This window comes from Megalobrama amblycephala, linkage group LG2 (assembly GCF_018812025.1).
Source record: "Megalobrama amblycephala isolate DHTTF-2021 linkage group LG2, ASM1881202v1, whole genome shotgun sequence".
Classification (NCBI taxonomy): Eukaryota; Metazoa; Chordata; class Actinopteri; order Cypriniformes; family Xenocyprididae; genus Megalobrama; species Megalobrama amblycephala.
This window is the reverse complement of record NC_063045.1, coordinates 16,907,334-16,933,377: the sequence shown is the minus strand read 5'-3', so window position 1 is coordinate 16,933,377 and position 26,044 is coordinate 16,907,334. Positions and strand designations below refer to the sequence as shown.

The window sequence follows — 26,044 nt, the reverse complement described above, 5'->3', positions numbered from 1 at the left end:
AAAGACCAATAGGCCTAAATGCGAACGAGAAACGTTATAATCCCCTGCGTGAGTGAAAATTTGGGGAAAGAAACAGATGTTCAGTGGAATATCTAATGGAATATTGTTAAATTCTCTGATAATCAGATGACCAGATCGCGATTTTGAAAACAGAATACGAAGCTTAAATGTATGGACTCATGTATCTCTCATTCGGCATTAACCAAAATGTTTCCATGGGTGCGATGTCACATTTAATTGCTAACCTATTATTTCTTCTGTAAACAAAGCTTTGTGCTTCACTCGTGTCATATTCACGTAAATACTGGCACAGCCCTATCAGTGGGTACCAAATATACCCGGATTCTCGGTACTACCGGTACTACAGAAATGCTGGTATCGTCACATTTTCAAAATTTCAGTACCGACTTGGTACCGAAGTACCGGTACTTTTGACAACACTAGTTTCCACCTAATTCCTTGTATCTCTACATATAATTATCTTATATGATTTCAGTAAATATTACAATATCTCTGCATATACAAATTATGATTTCAGTCAATTACTTGCACAAATTTGCATCAGAAATACTTTTATTTCAATACAATCAAAGAGACATAATGAAATTAAACTCCACGAGTAATTTAGAATTACAACTTGATATCAAACTGAACTTTGCGAAGGCAAAACACACACACACACACACACACACACACACACACACCCCAACAACAACAACAAAATACCTTGAACACACTGTCACGGCTATCAATCATCAAAGACCATTAAGGTTTTCGGATGTTTTTGTGTTTTCTTCCCTCTAATTTCAGTAAGTTTGGCATTAATTGCTGTACCAATGCTGGCAGGCACCACATGAAGACACTTTCTGCAATGTTGCTCCTGTGAGACAAACAAATAAAAGGCAAAACATTGCTCTTAGGATGCAAAGTGGCTCACAGTCCATGACTACATATCAAATTAGACAAATCAACAGCAGCATGTTTGGGGATCTGGACTTCCAAATGGAACCAGAAAGTTTTGAGTTTGACAGGAATTGCCACTATTGTGGCAAGGAGCAAGAAACTTAAAAGGATTATTTCACTTTGAAATGAAAATTAGCCCAAGCTTTACTCACCCTCAAGCCATCCTAGATGTATATGACTTTCTTCTTTCTGATGAACCTAATCTGAGAAATATTATTAAATATCCTGATGCATCAAAGCCTTATAATGGCAGTGATAGTGAAAAATGAGTATAAGGCTGAAGAAAGTGCCTCCATCCACATCCATCCATCATAAACATACTCCACATGGCTCTGGGGGCTTAATAAAGGCCTTCTGAATCCAAGCAATGCGTTTGTGTAAAAAAATATCCATATTTAAACAAGTTAAGAAGTAAAATATCTAGCTCTTGCAGTTCACAAAGCTTACACTACATCCTACACCTTTCCTATTAAACTTACGGAAAAAGTGTAACTGACATGATGCCAATTTACGCTTTCTTTGTAACTTGAATATGGATTGCGGTCTGGCGGAAGCTAAATATTTTACTTCATAACTTGTTAAATATGGATTTTTTTTTATTTTTATTTTTTTTACACAAAGGCATCGCTTCGCTTTAGAAGGCCTTTATTAACCCTCCCGGAGCCGTGTGGAGTACGTTTATGATGGATGGATGCACTTTCTTCAGCCTTACACTGTGTGCAGAATTATTAGGCAAGTTGATTTTCTGATCATATTTTTTTCCAAACACATTTTACCAATTCTAAACCACATTAATCTTAATAACTACTATTCATTTTGTATTTAATCATTTATAAGTGATATATAATTGTTCATGAAGGCTGGAAATGAAAAACCTTAGATTCAGGTGTGCAGAATTAATAGGCATGTTTGCTTTTACAGGCAAAATGAGCCAAAAAGAGATTTAACAGACTGAAAAGTCAAAAATTATTAGATACTCACGAGAAAGATGCAATACTAATGCAATACTAGAAATTGCAAAGTTAAAGCATGACCATTGTACAGCAACATGCTCATTGGGTCAGCGGGGTCATACAAAAACAGGTGGAAAAGAAAAGACACTGCAGAAGAATTAAGAATTACGTGTGAAACCATCAGGAACCCTTTAGTCTCCAGCACCACAATTTTTTCAGAAGTGCAAGGTGTCAGGATCTCAGAGACTTAGGTTAGCTAAAGAATCTAATCAGACCTAAATAAGAATGGCTTAATAAGAATCGCAAGCTGAAGTGTTGTAAAATACATGAATACTGTTTTTTTATTATTATTATTTATTTTTTTTAATACGCTTTATAGACAGACAAATTGAGAGTGACTCTTGAAGGACCAGCACCACATCCTCTTGTACCACTGTTTGAAGAATTTATCTTCCAAAATCTGGCAGTAAGGTGTGGGTGTTCACTTTTAGTCCATCTCTTATCCTGAAATGTCCGTCTTGCAGAGACTAAAAATGATCCTCCAAAACTTACTGCCAGATTCTGGAAGATAAATTCTTCAAACAGTGGTACAAGAGGATGTGGTGCTGGTCCTTCAGGAGTCACTCTCAAGCTGTCTGTCTTTAAGGCCTATAAAAAAAACAGTCTTCATGTATTTTATAATGCTTCAGCTTGTGATTCTTATTAACACTCTGAGGTCTGAAAACGCGCCGGCGCGTTTTGCAGGGTTTTTTTTCACATTGCAGCAAAACAGACTTAAAATACTCCGTCATTTTTTGTCATAGAGACATAAGTAATATATCAATTGAAACTATAGAATATCTTCTTTTATTTGTATACACTCAGAGTAAAAACAAAATGTTGTGCTTTTTGTAAAATAAAGAAAACTAACATGATGCGTGATTTCTCCTCTCCCTCTGAACGAAGTCCAATCTGATAGTTCTCAGAAAATGAACTAACTTAGTGAATACTAATCACAGAAAAATTAAACTTATGTCTAAAAAAACTTTAAGATGTCAGGTTTTAAATCATGTAAGTCAATTCGAAAACAAACCTTCTGTGTTTATGTAATCTGTATGAAAAGAGAGCCATGTCAGAAGTCCATGATTCAGCTCATTATCTGCTAATGCGGCCACGCCCACGGAGCCAGCGCTATTCAGACGCAAATTCAAAGGCAATACATGCATTCATCGTCTCAATCGTGTATTTATTGTCTTGAAAAGTGTTTATCTGGATGTAAAAGTCATGGTTAGCGAGCTCTAGAAGACATGCAGTTAGTTCCTGTTTTCTTTTCTTCTATAGATGAATTTTAGATGAGTTTTTGTTTCTTTAGCGCCCTCCGGCTGCAGTATGAATTGGAAACTCCATTCATGGAATAGCCTCTTCTTCTTTTAGATGAATTTGTGGACTAAAAATGCACAGAGAGCGCCCTCCAACTTCAAGTATGAATTGAAAACACCAGCGCTCATAGTAATGACAATGAATATTAAATAAATATAACTCCTCTGTATAGAAAATTGACATAAGCATATACGAATCCAATATTTCTCCAAATGTGCATGCTTTTAAACTAAAAGCCTATATTCAGACTCTTTGCATCACAGAAATACATTATATTTTAAAGTATAATATAAAACCATTACTTTATATTGTAATAATATTTTTCTGTATGTTTCATATATCATGATGAGCTTGAGACATCACAGAAGGTTTTTTTCACAGCCTACCTGACTGAAATGCCTCATTAATATGCAAGTCATTTCAGCTCATTACTATGCAATTCTTTTGTCTTCTCAGGTGAGAATGGCCCATTATTCAGTGGTGATTCACGCCTCCACGCATACTGTGTTTCTTGGCAAAAAGTGTCTTACAAAAACTAAATCAATATATTGTTTTATATGAAGGAGTAGGCAGCATAATTTTTACATAATTTTGAAGCAAAAACTCTAGTTTACAACCTCCAATACCCTAAAGTATTGTAAACACAGATTTACTATACTTTTTTTGGCCTTATTTCAGTGACTTAAGTTTTTTGTTTTTTCAATAACCACGCATAAATGTTATTCCTTCAAAAACACAAACATGTACATACATGTTCCTCACATATTATTGTAGCCTAGTTTGTGCTGAATACAGTGTAATGACACTTTTTCCATTAATATGTTTATGAACAACTGAAAAAAGCACAAATGTCAGGGCATGTGAAAACTTCTCCAGGCCCCAAATCAGCCTCAGACTCCAGAGGGTTAAGAGCGGGTCATTTTTTCGGATTCTTTAGCTAACCTAAGTCTCTGAAATCCTGACACCTTGCACTTGTGAAGACTCCGGGTAGGTTGCATTTCTTTGCAGTTCTGGAAAATGGAGGCGCTGGAGACTAAAGGGTTCCTGATGGTTTGACACTTAATTCTTCACCTTAATTCTTAATTCTTTTGCAGTTAACATGTGTCTTTTCTTTTCCACCTTTTTGTATGACCCCGCTGACCCAATGAGCGTTTTGCTGTCCATTGGTCATGCTTTAACTTTGCAATTTCTAGTATTGCATTCGTATTGCGTTCTTCTCATGAGCATTTAATAATTTTTTTACTTTTCAGTCTGAGTTAAATCTCTTTTTTGGCTCATTTTGCCTGTAAAAGCAAACCTGCCTTATAATTCTGCACACCTGAATATAAGGCATTTTTCATTTCCAGCCTTCATGAACAATTATATATCGTTTATAAATGATTAAATACAACATTAATAGTCGTTAAGATTGATGTGGTTTGGAATTGGTAAAATGTGCTTGGGAAAAAAATATGATCAGAAAATTAAATTGCCTAATAATTCTGCCCACAGTATATACTCATTGATCCCATTCACTGCCATTATAAAGCTTGGATGTGTCCGGATTTTTATTAATATTTCTAAGATTAGGTTCATCAGAAAGAAGAAAGTCATATACCTACGACAGCTTGAGGGTGAGTAAAACTTGGGCTAATTTTCATTTGAAACTGAACTAATCCTTTAACCTAAACTTACTCCAACTGGATCACTTTGAATATAGTATTAACAACAACAGGGTTTCAGCACTTCATTGACTAGATAAACTAGTACACTACCTGTTCTGTTGTAATTACTCTATGGCAAATCCTGTCCCATCTTCCAAGTCAGAGCTGACTGATGCTGACAAACACTGAGACTTCAGGGCCATCTTCACTTCATTTATCAGATATGGTAGCTCTAGCAACAAAAATATAGCAAAATAAAATATGATAAAGCAATATCTTACACCTATTTACCAACTCGACTATCTCCTATGTGTACATATGGTCATCTAAGCTGATGAATTTAATGTTAATGATGCATTCTGCAAAGCCGTCATGCCAGAAGTTAGAGGTTGGATAACTTTCAGGTTTCTTGTCATATTCTTGATAATGTAAACCAATAATTATTAAATTCTTTGTCTTAACTTTACATAGCAAGTTGAATAATAATATTGAAACAATAGCAGTTCTACAAAAAAATTTAAAGTTTGAAGTGCAAAGACAGTAAAAACTATTAAAGTAAACCACAACAGTTTGATAGCTGGCTGCTGATTCACCACAACAGTAAAATAACTAATACGCGCATCTGAGCATTTTTCTTACTTTGTCGTTGCCATTTCTCAATTTTTCATTTTCCTCCATTTTTTTCAGCCTCTTCTGAGTCTCTGTCAAGGTTGTGCTTGATACTCATCAACAGTCATTCATTTCTCTGTGGTTTGGGGATCACTGTCCTTTTCCTTTGGGTCTGTCAAGGAACAAGAAACAAGAGATGGAAATGATACACATTCATCTTCTTAGATATTTGTCTTCTTACCTCAATAAATGTAAACAGATGAACATAAATGACTGTACCTGAAGGGGAGGGAGGCAGATCTCAAAGGAGATCTGTTAATGTTATTTTAAGTGTCCACAATTATGCATGTTATGCACATACGCACTAGTAATTAATGATAAACTTAACATATAGGCTAGTAAGGGCATATTAGCCATTATTTAAAATGTATTAAACATTTGAAGGATCCACATTCATACGATAAATAAACAAAAATAAGCTAGTAATTAATGATTAACTGAATGTACAGTAAACACCTTTTAGCTATTATTTAGCAAACCATATTTTTGTGAAGTAATGTACTTCACCAATTAAATAAACTGAACAATAAGAAGCTAGTAACTATGATTAATTAGTGCTGGTTTTATTTATAAATTGTTAAACGTGTGTAAAAAAAAAATTGACCCCCTGTTGTAAAGTAAAAGTTATATTTAGGTTTATTGACCAGAATAAACAATAATTATCACGTTCACACACATAGAAAGAAAGACAGGCCTTGCAAAACAACAATTGACTTCAAAAGCTCCACTTTCAGTGCATTCGATTTCGATCATATTTCCAGTTAGATCAGTGGATTTTCAGGAGAAACGGTCAGTGCTGATCTGCTCTGACTCTCTCATGTTCTCACGCTGAAAGCAGCGCCGGCGCGACCAGTGGGCGGGACTTATGAATGCGCCGCTACTATTGGCTGGTAGGGGTGTCTCTCACTGCAGCACGATCAGTGATTGGATGAATCTCTTTTTCTTCTGGAATTTTTTTTTCTTAACTTTTTTTCTTTTATTGGTAGCATAGGTTACCCGGGTTATATCAATGGACCCTTCGCTAAGCCCTGCCCTCCTTAGTTACTGTTGCTACGCCTGTCAAGCTTTCGCGTCTGGCAAGTCATTTACAGTATGTAAGCACCGGTGTCAGACATTTTCAAGGAGATAATTAGTCATTTTTTGCGAACAGGTGAAATATCTGAGAGAGCAAGACAAAAGGGACTGCAGTATACGTTCAAGGGATATATCCACGACATAATATGCAACCGATTAGAAAATAATTTGATCAAAATTGAAGCTAACGTTAAAGCTCCCAGCGTGAGCAGCAGCCGCCTCATACGCTGACCATTCAAATGGGAAACACACAATTTATTGAGGAAAAGCTTTGTTCATCCACAGCAGGTTAAGTTAAATTTGTGAAAATAACCTAATAATTATAAATCAAACAGCTTATCCATAAGTCTTGTGGAATAAACACAAGACGTTAGCCTGACCACTTTGCAATGATTCTCCCGCTTATATTTTTAGCACGCCAGGCTAACGTAACTCCGTCTTGCCTTTAATCATTTTATTTCACGTTCAAATATATGCATTATGAACAAAGAACCGTCATTATTTCCAAGCAATGATGTGCTGACTTAGCTAGCTAGCTAACCTACCCGTCAGATTGTCCTACCTGGGCTTACTGCATATGCATACATCAATATTACATCATTGTTGTCATGATAAATAACACAAAATTACGGTATATGCATTATTGTAAGGGTAGGTTTAGTGTTGGGGTAGGTGTAGATGTTAATAAAGCCATAGACCACGTTAACATCACGCTGGAAGCACAATCTGATGGGTAACGTTAGCATTTTTCAGATTTTGCTAACGTTACCTACTGTTTCAATGGGAGGTAGCAAAATCTGACAGGGTAGCACAAATTGTCAGAACACCAGCATTTCTCCCCTTGGGTTTTAGGTTTCGGGAAGGGAAAAAAATTCCACCACCCCGTCCAAACTTTTAGGATACCAGGTATCAGGTTAACACAATCCATAGGCACAATGCTTCGGCACGTTCCCTCGCTCGAAAGCTTGACAGACCTCCCGCGCCTAGTAACGGTTGCTAAACCACGATTGGCCTGTGGCGGTTTTCGGGCGTGGCTTAGCGAATGGTCAATTAATCAGGGCCAGAATCAGATCTGATTTCAACCTCTTATTGAGTCTTGGCTCAGTGTTGCCATAATTGTTACAGCCACACCAGGGGTCTCATTTATAAAACTGTGCGTAGGATCCCTACTAAAAGTGTGCGTACGCGCAAAAGCTAGATTCTGCGTATGCACAAAAAAAATCAGGGGCCGTATTCACAAAACATCTTAAGGCTAAAAGTAGCTCCTAACTTGCCGATTTAGGAGAAACTCTTAAAAATAATGGGTGTGTCAGTCCTAATTTTAGGAGTCCTAAATTTTTGCTTAGAGTATTTCACAAAGCATTTTAGCGCTAAAACTAGGTCCTAAGTCTGTGAAACGTTAGGAGTAGTCAAGAGGACTCCTAAGTCACTAAGACCAAATCAGACAGTCCAAATCCACCCAAAGACACTGTAGTGTACACCATTGAGCCTTGGGTGCTGAACTTTTTCTTCATAAATGCAATACATTTTGATTTATAGATGTGAATCTACAATGAGGAGCCAAAAAAATCTTTAACAAATAAATAAATATTGTCTGATTACCTGTGGTTTTCATGAGTTCACACTTACAAATGATTAAATATATATATATATATATATATATATATATATATATATATATATATATATATATATATATATATATATATATATATATATTTATTTATTTATTTATTTATTTATTTATTAACTATACTAGTTTAATTAGTGACACTTAGCTTACATTTTAAAACCTTTACGGCAACAATATGGCAACATTTTATTTTGACTATGGCAACATTTGTATTTTAAAACCTTTATTTTAATATGGAAACATGACACATCATTCTACAATATTTCTATGATTAAATCACTGACTCCTCCCCATCAGCCAATCACTGTGTGTTTACTCCATAGCAACGAGGTCAACCCCGCCCTTACTCTTAGCTTAAGACTTCAGTCTATTCCTTAGTAAAAGTTTGTCTCAGCAGCTTTGTGAATAGGTTTTAAGAGAAAACTCTTAGCTAAGATCTTTTACTGCTATTTTGGAGAACTCTTAGTGGTAAGATAAAATGTTTTGTGAATATGGCCCCTGATTTATAAAACCATGTGTACGCCAGAACCTGCGCACAAATCCCTTTATAAATCCCAGTCAGCGGACGATTGTGCATACGTGCATCTCCACCCTGTCTCCTCCCCGAAATCACCATATATGGAGCTTACGATGCCTAGTTTTACTATGCATAACCACATCTGCATATCATTTCCATACATGTTCCCATCCACGTGACACCACGGTTAACACCGTCAGAGGTACAAGACATTGAAAAAATATTAGATATGGACGATAAATGCAATTTGTGCCACACATTATATTGATAAAGATCATCCAATATCCTCTTTATGTTTTAGAATAAATATATCAAATTATCCATTAAAACAAAATTGTATAAAATACTTAAGATAAAGGTTTTAGAATTGAGTTGATTCATTCATTTCCACTGGCCAGATAGTATTTTAATAGTTTTAAACAATTCAAATGAAATTTATGCAGTTTTGCTGATAAGGTGAACATATCTTTTAGGAAGTTTATAGGCTATTTTTAGTGGAAACAGATCGGCCTACTTATTTATTTTAGTGTAAATACAATTGTCCGAAACGGCGCGTCACTGACAAAGTATTTTAAAAAGAAAACATGCAAATCTTACCGTTTTCCTCAAATTATATCCTTCAAATGGTAATTGTTTGAAGATCCTTCACACGACATCAACACCTCCTGCAGCTGTGGTTGTACAGTAAGATATTATTGGACCTATTCAAACTGGACAACCGTTCGACCACCGAATCCAGCAGTGTCTTCCATAATATCGAAGTTAAGTGTGCATCACTGATCGTCATTCTCGAAAAAATATTTTGTCATAACATCTGCAGTTTAGTTTAAAGAGGAATTATTGTGCTTCCAGTGCTCCTCGCTGTCATTAAAGCAGCATGTCACTGGAAAAGTGATCGAAAGTAGCACATCTACTATCTCAATTCATATCGCTTTTGTCTCCAGAATGTGCGTACGCACAGCTCAAAGTTTGCTTAAAGGTGCGCACATTCTCCCGTCAAGTTTGTTTTTATAGATCACAACCTTTGCGTGGGAACTGGCGTACGCACGTTTCCATCCCCGTTTTGTGCGTACGCACGCTTTATAAATGAGACCCCTGTTCATTTGTGTGCGTGTGTAAACTTCTTACTTGCTGTTTTTTCCTGCATAGTGGCAGAATTCTTGATTTTCTTGATATTTCACATTTGCAAAAACTTGCTCAGTTTTATAGTCACACTAGTGTGGGGTGGATGTGTCTGTTTTGCACTCTTGATTAGGCATGTCCAGATCCGATCACGTGATCGGAAATCGGGCCCGATCATGTGGTTTCAGACTCGATCGGAATCGGACGTTACCTCCCGATCAGGACTCGGATATATATGTATATATATTCTCATTATTTTTAACACATCTAGTGATGCGGTGGCACAGAGTTAGGCCTGTTTCACACTGCAAGCGTAAGCGGCGCGTGAGTAGCGCATATTTTTTTCAGCGTGCATGTCAACCAACGGATGCATTCACACAGGCAGCAGGAGTATGGCGCGGGATCAGTGCCAAAATCAAGCTTCCGAACGACCGACCGACCGATCGAACGTCAAACCGAACGTCTACTTTGAGCGTCTAACTGAGCGTGTCGACCCACGTGACGACCTGACGTGACGCCAGCGTCTTGAAATTAACTGGTTTTTAACCATGTAAGGTGCCAAGCTGATGTGTAAAGATTATAAATGTACATTACAGGCATGAAAGTATGTGTTTTACTAGCATATAACTGTAAAAAACATCCTAGTCTTAATTTGATCCGTACAATCATGTTAACTGTTAGCTTTATTGCATACTGTACAATATAGCCTATACCAGTCCATCAGACCTCTTTATCCTACTTCCCAGGAAATCTACAGAATACCAATCAGGTGATGTGCTGCAGGACAGCCTTTAGTGTGGGCTGTTAAACTAAACTCTGCTGGTCGTGTCCCTGCAGGAACTAAATTGTATAGCCTTGCTTTATACACCTTTTTCCACCAGTTACTTTAAAAAATAATAATTAGTTATAGTAGTTACTTCTCACAAATAGTAGCTGAGTTAGTAACTAAGTTACTTCATTCTCAATTACCAGGGAAACTATTGGGTTACTTTTTAATTTTTTTTTTTTTCAAATATGTCAAATAACTTGGATGCCCTAATATTAAATATGTTAAATGGATGAAATGGACACTAAATAGAATACAATATTTTTATAAAACATTGTACCTAATCTACACTATTTTAATGTTGCTGTTGGGCAACGTGAGAGACAACTATCAAATTCAATATATTATTGTAAATATTATCATTACTATGGAACAATAAAACACAATAGATGGTTTAGAACTTTTAATATTTATTGCACAGGCTACAACTGGCCAACAAATAAGTCTAAAAATAAATTATGCTTGGTCCTTCTTGACTTATGATCCGCTCTTATTCACGACATGAAATTTATCTGTACTGTAGGCTACTGTTGGTAGCCATTAAAGAAAACGTATTTCACATTTATGTTTAAATAGGCCTATTATAATGTTATTTTTTAATTTCATCTATTTGATAATAAAGACTATAAATGGACATTATAGGCACTAAATAAAGATATTTTATACCTAAATACTAAATCCTGGACATTACAGGCAATACACATCTAAAACAACACTAACACAAACATATTTCTTTCCTGAATCCATGTACTCCTCCATTGTTTTACTTTCAAAAAGCAGACTGTCCACAGACATTCTATATTCTTAATTATTTGACCTATATTGTCATTCTAACTTGTTGTTATTGTTAATTTTATTTCCTGCTGCAATGTTCACAGTCCATGCAAGACACTCTAAATTAATAAATTGTTAATTATTGTAATTGCCTATATAGTATATCATCAGAGTCTCTTTATCCTTTTTCCCATGAAATCAACAGAATATTCAGTTGATATCATGTGAAGCCTCAGGAGAGCCTTTAAAATGTTTTTGAATGAAAGTTTAACATTACAATTCCTTTAGTGGACAGTTCCTCTTACCCTCTTTCCTTCATCTCAGTTGAATGAGATTTGGTGACAAAATTATCTTTAATTATCTGTAAAATTATCTGTCTACACACACAAATAAAAACTAGGATTGATTTGGTTGATTAAAGGTAGGCTATGTAGCCTACCCGAGCTCAAAAGTCAATATTGAGGCATGCCTTTTAGAAAATATATTGTCTATATAACTTATACTTTACATTCTATAGAAGTGTGTTGCTGTGTTTTTATTTTATTATCAGACATGAAAAATACATACTAGGCTATCATAAAAACAATTTCTCATTCTCTTGAAAAAAAATTGAAAATTCTTGGTACAGTCATGCAATTGATTGTGTGTCTGCTGTTTCCTAATTCATCAATTGTCATTTAGATTAAATATGATATTTGTTCCCTGATGAATAGTTTTACCCTTAAAACATTAGTTCCTTGCATGAGTCATTTAATGCAAAATGGTTGAACTAGTTGCCATAAACTGTCAAGTGTCAAGCATATTTTCTATACATTTCTATTAGAGTTTTTTTTTTAATGTGTCATGAATTGAAGAATTGCAGAGGTGAATTTTGAATTTTACAAATGAAGGGAAATGTAAGGGGCTAGATCAGAACACGATAGACAGTCACTTTTTAAAATGAAATATCAAAAGGATAAACAACAGACTTTATTTTCACAGCCTTGAGTTTTTGAACTGATCTCTTGAATAAATGATAGGCTACAATGATACATAAAATACATTTTATCAGACACTTGTCGCCACCTAGCGAAAAATCATATATTTATTTCATGTAACACGTTCCTACACGTACTTACGTGTTGTTAACGCGTTCCTATGGCGATCGGTCGGAAGTGTGAGTAACCGATCGTCTTCCCAACGTGTTGTTTACGTGTAAAGACACGTTGTAACACGTTTGTGCTTTTCTTACCTTAATTTAACTCATGATTCGATTGTATCCTTTTCCACATGCTTGGACGGCTAATTTGGAAAAGAACGAGACATTCCACGAACATTTTCTCCATCTCCCATTAAAAGTTTTAGGAACAGACTTCTAATTTCGAAATGTTTCAAATGAGAAATAGCCTATGCTTTACCAAAAGTAGCGAAATCTGCAACCTAAATAGCCTATCTGCTTTTTATAAGCTACGCCTAAATTAAATAAGCTATTGATATATTGCATAAAATATCCTGACCATTTAAATCAGATGTATACTTATACTTACATCTACTTCTTACATCTACACACATTGGAATTCGACCTCGTCTTTTGTAAACAGTAGCCTAAAGTTTGATTCGATTGGCCAAAAACTTTTACAATTTTTTTTTTTCATTCTAATTTGTTACAGAGCGGTGACTTGATCATATTATTTAACTTATAGAAATAGAATAGCTGCAAGATTCCTTAATGCTTATTATCAAATTATTGAGACCCTAACCCTATTTATTTATAATTAGGCCTATAATACAATTATAAATTAATTATAAAATACTGCCCCTGCAAACAACAACAATTTCTTCTTTCTTTTTTTTTTTAATCAGTAGGCCCATTTGATGTGACCATACTTTGTTTTTAGAACCACACCAATTTGACTACATAAAAGTAGACATGTCAAGCTTTCTATAGATATATTTCTCATGTCTGTGAGTCAAGCAGACTATACTGAGTCTCGGTTCATTTAGCCTATAAGTCGCGCTCCAGTTCACGCGCCAGTGATCGCGCCCGCGCCCGCGCCTGCCATGATTATATTGTCTACTTTATTTGCTTCTTACTTATTAAATCTAGGCAATTGGTTGATGAAACATTGATTTAAATTACGATACATTTTTTACAAAACGAAATTCACTTTAAGAAAGGCTTTCTACAAAACAAAACTTAAAGAAGTGGTCAAAATCATGTCTGACCCACTCCATGACTCCCGATATATTGGCATCATATGATGCATCTTACTCATGCTGTTCACTTTTCATTATCAAATAGATTAAATAAAAAAATAACATTATAATAGGCCTATTTAAACATAAATGTGAAACTAAATACGTTTTCTTTAATGGCTACCAACAGTAGCCTACAGTACAGATAAATTTCATGTCGTGAATAAGAGCGGATCATAAGTCAAGAAGGATCAAGCATAATTTATTTTTAGACTTATTTGTTGGCCAGTTGTAGCCTGTGCAATAAATATTAAAAGTTCTAAACCATCTATTGTGTTTTATTGTTCCATAGTAATGATAATATTTACAAATATAGCTGCAAGCAGCAATTACGGGGCCAAGCACAAAAACGGCACAAGAAGCCAGCCAACACAGCTGGGAGCATCAGACCAACTGCAACAGTGAGCAATTAAAGACCTATTGAGATCATTCTAGACAAACGAGCTGAAAAATGATCAAAAATGAGGATTTACTGGTTTATCACTTTCGACCAATAGGTGGCGCTGTGTCCAAATTGTTGCGGTATGTTCAGAGTGAGGTGACAATGACACTTGCAAAGTTTGGTGTCAATATGTCAAAGCATTGCAGAGATACAGCGTCAAGAGTCGTTTTTGCATCATGCCTCAAATTCTTTGCTCCGCTATACGAAAACGGTTTGACTTATCGACTTGAAATCCATAACTTTTTGTCAGCATCGTCTGAAGATGGTCTGGTTCAATTTTGGTGAAAATCGGAGCAACGGTCTAGGAGGAGTTCGAAAAAGTAGGTTTTTAAAGAAAAACAATATGGCGGACAGGAAGTTCAGCTGACTATGGAAAATGTGATATCTATGTTCTCAGCATGACCCAAGGAATCTACTGAGACAAGTTCCATTACAATCGGTCAATATAGTCAAAAGTTATTAGCATTTTTGTAAATTTCATTATAACTTTTGACAACAAGGTGGCGCTGGTCCGAAACTTCTCAGGCTCCTTCAGGGCATTGTGCTGATGACCCCTACCAAGTTTCATAACGATACGCTACTGCGTTCATAAAATACAGCATTTTAGCACAAAATTCAAAATGGCTGACAGCCAAAATGTCCGATATGGGAAAATTGGATATCATTCGATTCGGCATGATGCCCCAAATCGAACAAGACCAAATTCATGATTTTTGGCCAAAGCCATCAGAAGTTATAAGGAAAAATATCAATTTTTCATATCTCCGCACCACTAGGTGGCGCTGCGCCGAAACGCTGCATGTTGCCTCAGGTCATGCTTGTGATGACAGGTACCAAGTTTGGTCTGAATACGATAAAGCGTTGCGGAGAAACAGCCTTATGTCTATTTTCGCAAGAACTACTTACAATTTGTTCGCGTGTTTTTCGAAAACGGTTTGAGGAATCAACTTGAATTCCATAACTTTTTGTCGGCATGGTCTGAAGATGATCTGGTTCAATTTTCGTGAAAATCGGAGTAACGGCCTAGGAGGAGTTCGAAAAAGTACGTTTTTCAGAAAATTCAAAATGGCGGAAAAAATTTCATGACGGAAAATGACGTCATAGGGTGCCATCGATTCGACTTGACCTAAAGAATCAGAGGAAAAAGGAATTTTGTTTCTAGCCCTTATGGTTCAAAAGTTATTAACATAAACATAAGTGCAACTTTGGACAGCTGGTGGCGCTAGAGGGATTGAGTTAGAGACTCCAAATTTGCTATGGACAAAGGTCAGACTGTCCTCTAACAGTGTGCCAAATTTCACAACTTTCCCGCAAGCGGTTCTATGGGCTGCCATAGACTTCAAGAGCGGAAGAAGAAACGGAAGAAGAATAATAATAAGCGTACGGAACGCCAACAATAACAACATATATGTACATATATTGAATTTGATAGTTGTCTCTCACGTTGCCCCACAGCAACATTAAAATAGTGTAGATTAGGTACAATGTTTTATAAAAATATTTTATTCTATTTAGTGTCCATTTCATTCATTTAACATATTTAATATTAGGGCATGCAAGTTATTTGACATATTTGAAAAAAGAAAATTAAAAAGTAACCCAATAGTTACTTTCCCTGGTAATTGAGAATGAAATAACTAAGTTACTAACTCAGCTACTATTTGTGAGAAGTAACTACTATAACTAATTATTATTTTTTAAAGTAACTGGTGGAAAAGGGTGTATAAAGCAAGGCTATACAATTTAGTTCCTGCAGGGACACGACCAGCAGAGTTTAGTTTAACAGCCCACACTAAAGGCTGTCCTGGAGCACATTACCTGATTGGTATTCTGTAGATTTCCTGGGAAGTAGGATAAAGAGGTCTGATGGACTGGTATAGGCTATATTGTACAGTAGGCAATAAAACTAACAGTTAACATGATTGTATGGATCAAATTAAGACTAGGATGTTTTTTACAGTTATATGCTAGTAAAACACATACTTTCATGCCTGTAATGTACATTTATAGTCTTTACACATCAGCTTGGCACCTTACATGGTTAAAAACCAGTTAATTTCAAGACGCTGGCGTCACGTCAGGTCGTCACGTGGGTCGACACGCTCAGTTAGACGCTCAAAGTACAAGACGTTTGGATAGACGTTCGGTTTGATGTTCGATCGGTCGGTCGGTCGTTCGGAAGCTTGATTTTGGCACTGATCCCGCGCCATTACAGGAGCAGCTCGTAAAGCGTCAGGCAGGAGCGTCGCGTAAGCAGCAGTGCCGCGATCGTCTCGGCACCGAGTCTATGAGGGGTGACTTCAACAAAATGTGATGATTGCTAAGCAAACTGAGAGGAGAACTAACGTGTATACGCACGCCAGCCGTATGGCCAAAATCCCATAGTATTCAGGCGTCAGACGTCAGATATTATGGCAAGCCAAAGTACTCACAAACGCCTGGTCGGACGTCTGATTGCACACTGACGCGTCAAAAGCGCGCGTTTTGACAGCAAAACGCGCGTCCTCGACGTGTGATTTGCGTTAAGAACACGCGTTCTTAACGCGCGCTTTGGTATCATGGGAAACGCGCGTCAAGAACGCGCGTTTTTGTGTGCCAAAACGCGCGTTCTCGGCGTGTGATTTGCTATTAAAACGCGCGTTCTTGACGTGCGCTTTGGAGTGACCAAAAACGCGCGCTTTTGACGTGCGTTTATCATAACAAAAATGGGCGTCGAACACGTGCGTTTTGAGTCAGACAAAACGCTCGTTATGAACGTGTGAACAGGTAAACCAAACAGGCAGTGCAAACGTGTGTTTAAAGTGTCCATCAGGCGAAGAGAACGCGCTCTTTCCTTAGAGTTCTCAAAAGTGCATGTCGAAAGCGTGTGCTCACTCTTTAGGGCTTTGAGTCTGTTATGTTTTTGTCCGCTATAGGTTTAGGACAGTATTATCATTAAACTCAATCAAAACAACATGGAATTGTCGAGGATAAATTTGGCAGATGATTATAATGGTTGAGTTATAATCCATAATAATTAATATGAAATATGCATATGAAAACGTAAAACTATTATTTAAAATAGCCGTGGGGGATTACAGTGGATATTCCTTCGATCAAGGCCAAAACTTTGTAAATTTGTAAGGAGCCAATAAAATACTACACCATATGTGTGATCATCTTGGCTATATATTACGGTGGCGTATTGCCTCATACATAATATTTTTTTCCCTCAATTATGTCGTTAAGACATCTTTTCTCGTAATAACGAGAATTTATGTTGTTAAGACATCTTTTCTCGTAATAACGAGATGTTATGTCGTTAAAACGACATTTTGTTGGCATATATGACGTGAATGTATAGGCTATACCTTTATCTGATCTATAATAGAGAATTTATCATGCCTTTATCACACTTCCGCACTCGAAAAGCAGAAGCAAATATAGTGTAAAATACCTTTAGATGCCTGTATCGATGGCAATGCCCATAGAGTTATGAACACAATATTATTGTTTTATTGCCGTGTAGCCTATGCAGTTTCTAATAGCCTAATAAAACACAGTTTTATTATTTAGCATTACTTACTTTCTGGAAAATAACTCGCACCTGATTATGCCACATGCACAAAGTCAGAATTAAGTTTTTGAGAGAAAAAAATTATCATTGGTGTTTCAGTCGCATTTTATTATAGGTCTATTCAAAAATAATTTTGCTAAAATACACAGGCCTGCGCTACGGATACAAAAATAATGCTATATTGTCATAGACCTATTTATCAAAATAAAACTGATGAATGAAAGTGGAGACAGTACCTCAAAAAAGGTCTTCTGTGAACGAAGAAAAAACAAGATGAAATCTTATAAAAGGAATAAATAGCCTATTTCTAGCTAGGCATACACGAAATATATTAAACCTAAATAATTAACATATTAAGAAAATGAAAGAAAAAAAATGCGACAAGTAGACCATATGATGAGTTTCGATTCATTTTTGAGAAGTTCACGGAAAGGCATTGCTTGTCTTTATTTTTCAAGCAATGTTTTATTGTGTGAGTGCAAATAATAGTTACAATAATAGTTATACCTACACAGATTCGAATGGTGTTACTCTTATGACCATAAATGTCTGAGTATTTTAAGTTGTTTATGCTTTTATAAGAAAATTCAAGTGAACGCGCCGGCGCCATATCAGTTTTAGCTAGGCTACTATAACTTGACATCGCATGCAGCCTGTTTATTGTCAAAACAAAATACATTCAACCAAATACAGAAAAAGCCACTGCTCATTTTAGTCTGTGTACAATCAGGGCTGAATTTCCCGAAACCTTGTTAACTCTACGTCGTTAACATTAATACATGTTTCCCGAAACGTTCTTGTATACCTTCTGTAAGTCATACTTTCGTAAGGTTGGTCTGGACCACTCTTAACTATACCTTATCACTGCTGACAGTCTATACGAATATAATTCTGAAGTTGTAATGCACCCAGTGTTCAATTAGGATAATGACAAAGAATAAAATGCAAAGATTCACTTCAAATGTGCTTTAGCTCTGATCCAGAGACAGACGCGCTCAGCTCTTGTCATATATCACAACTATATTTAGTGTTTTCAACCCCACATCAGGTTTATTTAGATTTCAGTCATTTAAATACACATATGAATGAGGCACTAGGCTATATAAAAATACATTTATAGTTTGTTAAATTCAAATTCAATACACCGATGTCTATAGAAGCTGCAATAATAACCCTTTCAATTATATAATTTGACGAAGTGTTTTATTAATATCAGATACACATTGTGTATGAAACATAAGTTTACTCTATTCTTCTCCCAGTTCACCAGCCACATACTTTAATGTATTTCGGGGAAAATTAAGTAAATCCGACAGCTCTGAATTGCGGTGCAAACTCATCGCGCGACAAAAATTCACTTCCACATATTTTACAATCGGAATATATCATAAAATGCTTGGTGTAGTTAACAAGTTTGTGAATATTTTGAATAACAAAGGAAAAACGATATAAACGATTTACATACATATCTGCCAGCTGCATGACGTGTCTCCAAGGAATTAATACATTCTAAAATTATGTTCTAAATAACTGTCGCCTTAAACTCGCGCTGATGGGGGCTCCGCACCCCCAGAATATAGATAAATTACAAGATAGATTTAGCTTGTAACTTGGATTATTTTTATAAGATCCAATGAGTCCTGATAAATGCATTTTCTACTTCTGAAGTGCTTCTTTTTATAAAGAACACTGATTTCTCACATAACATAGTGAAGCAGCCCCTGTATAGAGTGAATTCTCGATTCTCGAGCCATCGATATCAACCAATTCACCTTCAGTGCCATGGGCAGCACCTGGTAACGTCGCACTTAAGAAGGTATATCTTAAGCAACCTCCTAAGGTATAGTTCGGGGAACATGCCTGAAAAAGGTATACATTCAGTTAAGGTATACTTTAGGGTCTTCGTAGCGCGCTGAGAGACAACGTTATCGGGAAATCCAGCCCAGGGTTGCGTTTCCCAAAAGCATCGTAAGCTTAAGTTGATCGTAGCTCTATTGAAACCAATGGAGCTTGGAGCTACGATCAACTTAGGCTTACGATGCTTTTGGGAAACGCTACCCAGAGCGTTTAAATAATAAATAGGCTATAGGATCCAAATAGTGCATATGGAAACATTTGGATTTATGCCAAATGGGTTTCTATTTCAGTTTAGCTTTAAATTAATTTGGTTTGGGGTTGACGTTTATATATTATATTTGTCATTATTGTTCTGTTTTTCTGAATACCATTAAATTTAAAAGATTTGTAGCGCAAGGGGAACTAAAAAAGCCTACGCAGTGGTGGGATTAAATACCCCTATGCCAACCTGAAGCCGGGCTAGCCGGTAAAAACGAAATTTTTACAAAAAAATATGCTAAACATGTATTTTAGGCTATTTCCACAACAAATCCTTTAAATTGTTCTATACAAAATATAAGTATTAAATAAACATAAATTATATTGGCATTCATTACCTACAAACAATATTTTAAAGCCTAAACTACTAAATTTTGTTATACATTCAAGTTAATTTTACTGCACAGAAATAGAGTTTAAAAAAAAATAGTGTTCAAAAGATTACATGTATTGGAAAAAATATTAAAAAGAAAATGTTAGCCACATATTGCCAATCTAGACAAATACATCCCAAAAATAGCCTAAAGTTTGTCGATATTCTTATTGAATATTCATGAATATTTAGAATGATTAGAAATAAATTCAACAGGGATTGACTTGATATAGGTAGGCCTCCTATGTATTGTTCATGCATAACATTTATTAAATAGGCCTATATCGGCCTATAGCATATATATATTTTTAAATCCCTCATTTGGGGCTGAGCCCCACTAATATTGAAATTATCGACCCTGTTCCAAACATGTTTTTGCGCATGTGAGTGCTGTTTTGGGACACGAAAGCATTGTTTAACAACATAATAGGCGTAAATATATTTTAATGTCCAAGTGCTAATACACAATTGGATTTGTGCCGAATGAGAGCCCAACAGTGTCAATTTAAATAAATTTTTTTAGGCTTTTAAATAAATATTGTTTGTAATGAATGCCATAATTTGTTTATGATTATTTTATACTTTTTATAACAATTTTCAGTCTTGTTTTGTATTGAATACCATTATGGATTTGTTGTGGAGATAGCCTAAAATACATGTTTAAAGCTTAATGCTTGTATAATGTGTGACATAAAAGACCAAACTCAGTAAACACCATACTAAACCATACTATGTACAGCAAAGCAGATGAGCCCAGAATATGAACGCAGTTCGTTTAATTAGCCTACATTAAGTGTTTTTCTCTTATAGAAAACCGTTATAAAGAAAAAGCTCAAGGTCGCTTAATGTAGCCTACTAAGTGATAGGCTATTAAAAGATCAAATTCTGCACGAATACAGTTTTCTGTGTAGTACCTATGCTTTCTTAGTAGGCTACAACGTTTAATATATAGGCTAGGCCTACACATTTTTCTGGACATCGCTCATTGTTTCTACCTTAATACATTGTTTAAATTAATATGTTAGCTAACTACATATAGCCTATGTAGGCTATATATGTCTGAAATTAGGCCATAACTTGTACAGTCACCTTTGATAACAGATTAGGTACTCCAAATTGTAATGTTAAAGCATTTCCTATAAAGCTGCTTTAAAACTATAGGCCTAAGTATTGTGAAAAGCGCTAAAAAAATAAATGTAAATTGAACCGATATAGGCTATATGAGCTCTATAGATCAGATAAAGGTATAAAGGTATTTTTCGTACACGTCACGTACAAAATATGTGATTTTAACGACATAACATCTCGTTATTACGAGAAAAGATGTCTTAATGACATAATTGAGGGGAAAAAAATATTATTTATGAGGCAATGCGCCACCGTAATATATAGCCAAGATGATCATACATGTCGTTATTGGCTCCTTACAAACTTACAAAGTTTTGGCCTTGATCGAAGGAATATCCACTGTAATCCCCCACGGCTATTTTAAATAATAGTTTTACGTTTTCATATGCATATTTCATATTAATTATTATGGATTATAACTCAACCATTATAATCATCTGCCAAATTTATCCTCGACAATTCCATGTTGTTTTGGTTGAGTTTAATGATAATACTGTCCTAAACCTATAGCGGACAAAAACATAACAGACTCAAAGCCCTAAAGAGTGAGCACACGCTTTCGACATGCACTTTTGAGAACTCTAAGGAAAGAGCGCGTTCTCTTCGCCTGATGGACACTTTAAACACACGTTTGCACTGCCTGTTTGGTTTACCTGTTCACACGTTCATAACGAGCGTTTTGTCTGACTCAAAACGCACGTATTCGACGCCCATTTGTGTTATGATAAACGCACGTCAAAAGCGCGCGTTTTTGGTCACTCCAAAGCGCACGTCAAGAACGCGCGTTTTAATAGCAAATCACACGCCGAGGACGCACGTTTTGCTGTCAAAACGCGCGCTTTGACGCGTCAGTGTGCAATCAGACGTCCGACCAGGCGTTTGTGAGTACTTTGGCTTGCCATAAGATATGAGACGTTAAACGTCACGGTCACGTGTTGGAGCTGCGCTCAAAGTGCGCGGCGGCGATGGCGGCGACGTAGTTGAGAAAGTATATTTTTTACTTTGCGTCTGGATAACGTACGTGTGGATAAACGCCTGGATAACGTACGTGTGGATAAACGCCTGGATAACGTACGTGTGGACTAGCGTCTGGATAATGTATGTGTGGATAACATTGATAATAATATTTTAGCTTTATTCTTATTTTGTCCAAAGGAAGCTTTAATTAAGGTGTAAATGTTCATAAATGTAGGAAGCATTACAAATCTGTCTCTCTGAATGAAGCTTGGCCATTCCTCCGGCCACCTCTGTTGCGCAAGCACCGCATTTGCTGACTTTTCTCCGTTTAAAGGACACACCGGCCATTCCAGCTGAACTAAAGCTTTCACCTCTTAATATGGAAAATAATAATAATAATAATAGGCTAATAATAATAATAATAATAATAATAATACTAATAAAATAACAAGCCCAAAAATGCATATAAGTGGCCATGGTAACACTGCAAGTGCGCGCTTGGCTTGAAGCAGCTAAACAAATAAAACAGCAGAGACGAACTCAACGGTCAAACAGGTTTTTGTTTTTTTGTTTTTTAAGCGCATGTTTACTTAGAAAAATAATGTAAAAGTGCTGCAATGGCATAAAAAACATTAAGGTTAGCACAACGAAATAAACAAATATATTGCATGGTTATACACGCTCGTTTGAGATGTTGCATTAATTATTATTAGTAGGCCTAGACTTATTTATTTGTTCTCATGTGCTTGCATTCGATTTGTCTAATGCAATAAATTGAATTATTATATTTAAGCTTTAGTTATATTTTAGGTGATGTTGCTGGGTAAGTGAATTAAGAACAGTGCTCAGTCATAAAAAAATAAATAACGTTGTGTGTGCGTGAGGCGCCGACGCGATCACTTACATTTTCTTATAAAAGCGGGAAAAAAATAAAATACTCAGACATTTATGGTCACATTTATGTAACATTTCGAATCTGTGAAGGGTTAATAGGCCTATTATTTCACAAGAAAAAAAATGCCTGTAAAATAAAGAAAGCAAAAAGAATTTCCTTTCTGTGGACTTCTCAAAAATGAACCGAAACTCAAATGACTTACTTGTCGCAGTTTGTTCCTTTCATTTTGTTAATATGTTTATTATTTAGGTGAAATAAATTTCGCGCATAGGTTATTTATTCCTTTTATAGGATTTCTCCATTCAGAAGCGCTGCTGCCCGATGATGATGATGAATCCTCATGTTCTGTTGTTTATTCTGCTATTTGTTCATGTAGGCTAAAACTAATTAAACCCCTGGGATTTTATTAATGGGTCACAGACACGTATTCATTGTAATTTCGTTTAATTCTAATTTTATTTTACCTTGTCGGTTAATGAAAAGATAATGATCTCGTCGGTTGAAAGTCAGGGGAGGAAACGAAATGACAAAGGCAACATTTAGTTTTCGTTTAGTTTAAGTTTTTTTTTTTTTCTTATATTCAGGTTTATTTCGATTAGCATAAATGTTTAATAGCTAGTTTTATTTTTTCTTAGTTAACTATAATAACCCTGCCTGGGAAAAACATCCACAACTGCAGTACAGTCAATTTTCCAGCTGTTTAAGCCATGAATATTTACAAATTCACGAACTATTTATTGCCGTCTGGGACACAATCTCAGGCCGGGAGTCTCAGACTCATCGAAGCCAAATACAGTTATTGATGCTCGGGAAGCTAAGCAATTTCTTAACGATCAGCATTTCATCTGAAAGAGGTTCGCCTGAAAATGTTGTCCAATAGAGGGAGCCACAGGATAAGGAATATTTTAAGCTTATTTTCCTTATTTTTAAGCTTATCTGTTTCCATACTTATACTTTTGAACTATAACCATTAAATTTCTTTAACCATGTTCTGACAATATAGTTTTACTGTACATTGACATATGAGAAATGCTTATCCCAAGAATAATTATTTTATATGCTGTCTTAACTAATAGCCTATGACAGTTTGTTCTGCATGTGCATTTCTTTTTTCCGGTATATAGCTTACAATATTATAATTTCTATTAAAATGCATGATTAAAGTGTTTGATAATAGGCCATAGCTTGCACTCTGAATTAATCTTTTAATTTCGAATTTGGTCTTTTAATTTAACTGTCTTTAATGCATCATGCTTTTTTTTATTTTTTTTTTTATAAAGGATTTCTATGGGGGACAAAACTCTGTAACAATATGTTTTACTTGGATAATGCTGTCATTATCTTAGCAGTAGTGTTTATGACAGGAGAAATGTGTTGATTAGTTGTCTCTGGTTGTCATTTTAGGACATTAAGCCCAGGCATTTAAGTTAAGCAATAGCACATCTTTTAATGTCAGTTGATTGGCTAATAGTGTACGTTAGGTCATGTTTTCGTCAACATATTTAAACAAAATTAGGAATGGAGAAATATTCAGCGATTTTGAGGTGCGTTAAATGTGTTTTCTTTTTGCTCAAAACAAAGCAAAAACACTAATTTACAGAACTTCAGACAATTTACAAAATAACAACTGGCAAAACTTACTTCAGACGTCACGGCGCAGACGTCACGTAGCTTCTCACGTAGCTTCTCACACGGTTTCTCAGGCGAGAAGGGGGGCGACGAAAGTGTCACGCTTCTTATCACACGTCATTGGTCACGGATTCTGCTCACGGCAAGGTACGCGACGATCGACACGACTGATTGCTTAGTTAGCATCGTAAATAGAGAAACGACACCTCATACGAGTCTATCCCTGTGTCTCAATCAGCTCCCTAGCTCCCTAGGTCGTGAATCAGTATATAATGAAAGTGAATGTGGCTGATACCCTGATCAGTGCCCTGACTACTGAACTAGGGAGCTGATTGAGACACACGCTGCGCTGCTGACGCGTAATTAAAGTGAAAGCACACTTTTGATGGACAAAATAAATATAATTTCACACAAAGTGTTCAAAATGCACACAATACGCATGTCTAATGTGTTTTAACAAGAATTTGAGTATGACAGAAAAGAAAATTAAGAATCAAAAATAATAATAGAAGATTTACCCATTTAAACTTGTTTTTATTATTCAGTTTGGGTTAAAGTATGGTGTATTATAAAAAACTAAAGTAAACTAGCCAGAAAATATGATATATATAAACATTATTTTAGTTATTACACAGACTGCAGCATACCCAAATCAAACCAAATATATTTGTTTTTATATTAGCCTTTTTTATATTTACTGTTGCACTAAAGTGAAGTGAAGTGAACAATTTATGTTATTTATTACTTGATTGTTCAAGCTACCTCACAGAAGTGATCTGTTTGTAATTAAATAAAAAATAAGGAACGTCCTGGAACGTTTTTTTTTTTTCGCTCTTCTTTATTCTTTTTTTGATGTATTATAGAAGTATCGGATCGGGACTCGGTATCGGCAGATACTCAAAATCAAATGACTCGGACTCGGACTCGAGAGCAAAAAAACCTGATCGGGACATCCCTACTCTTGATATTTTAGAGTGTGACCATCATTGCTGTGCACTTTTTTTTCTGCACAGTGGTTGATTTGTAGTTTGTACCACCAAAAGATTCTCAGAGTTTTCGTATTTCCCATTAATTTCCTATGGTGGTCATTTTTAACCACAAAGGAGCCAAGTGTGACTTTTTTTCCTGACCCTTTAACATATCTAAATCGTGTCCATGATTTTTGTGCTCACATAGCTAAT

At 35.8% G+C, this 26,044-nt stretch overlaps 1 long non-coding RNA gene across 1 annotated transcript; it reads right to left on the bottom strand.

The window, feature by feature from the left end:
• Positions 1-337: 337 nt before the first annotated feature.
• Positions 338-25,184, bottom strand: LOC125250908. The gene is made up of 4 exons (XR_007180895.1): positions 24,876-25,184; positions 5,558-5,699; positions 5,030-5,150; positions 338-880 (listed from the first exon to the last, which is right to left on the bottom strand). It is a non-coding gene; the product is annotated as an uncharacterized LOC125250908 (long non-coding RNA).
• Between the last annotated feature and the right edge of the window lie 860 nt (positions 25,185-26,044).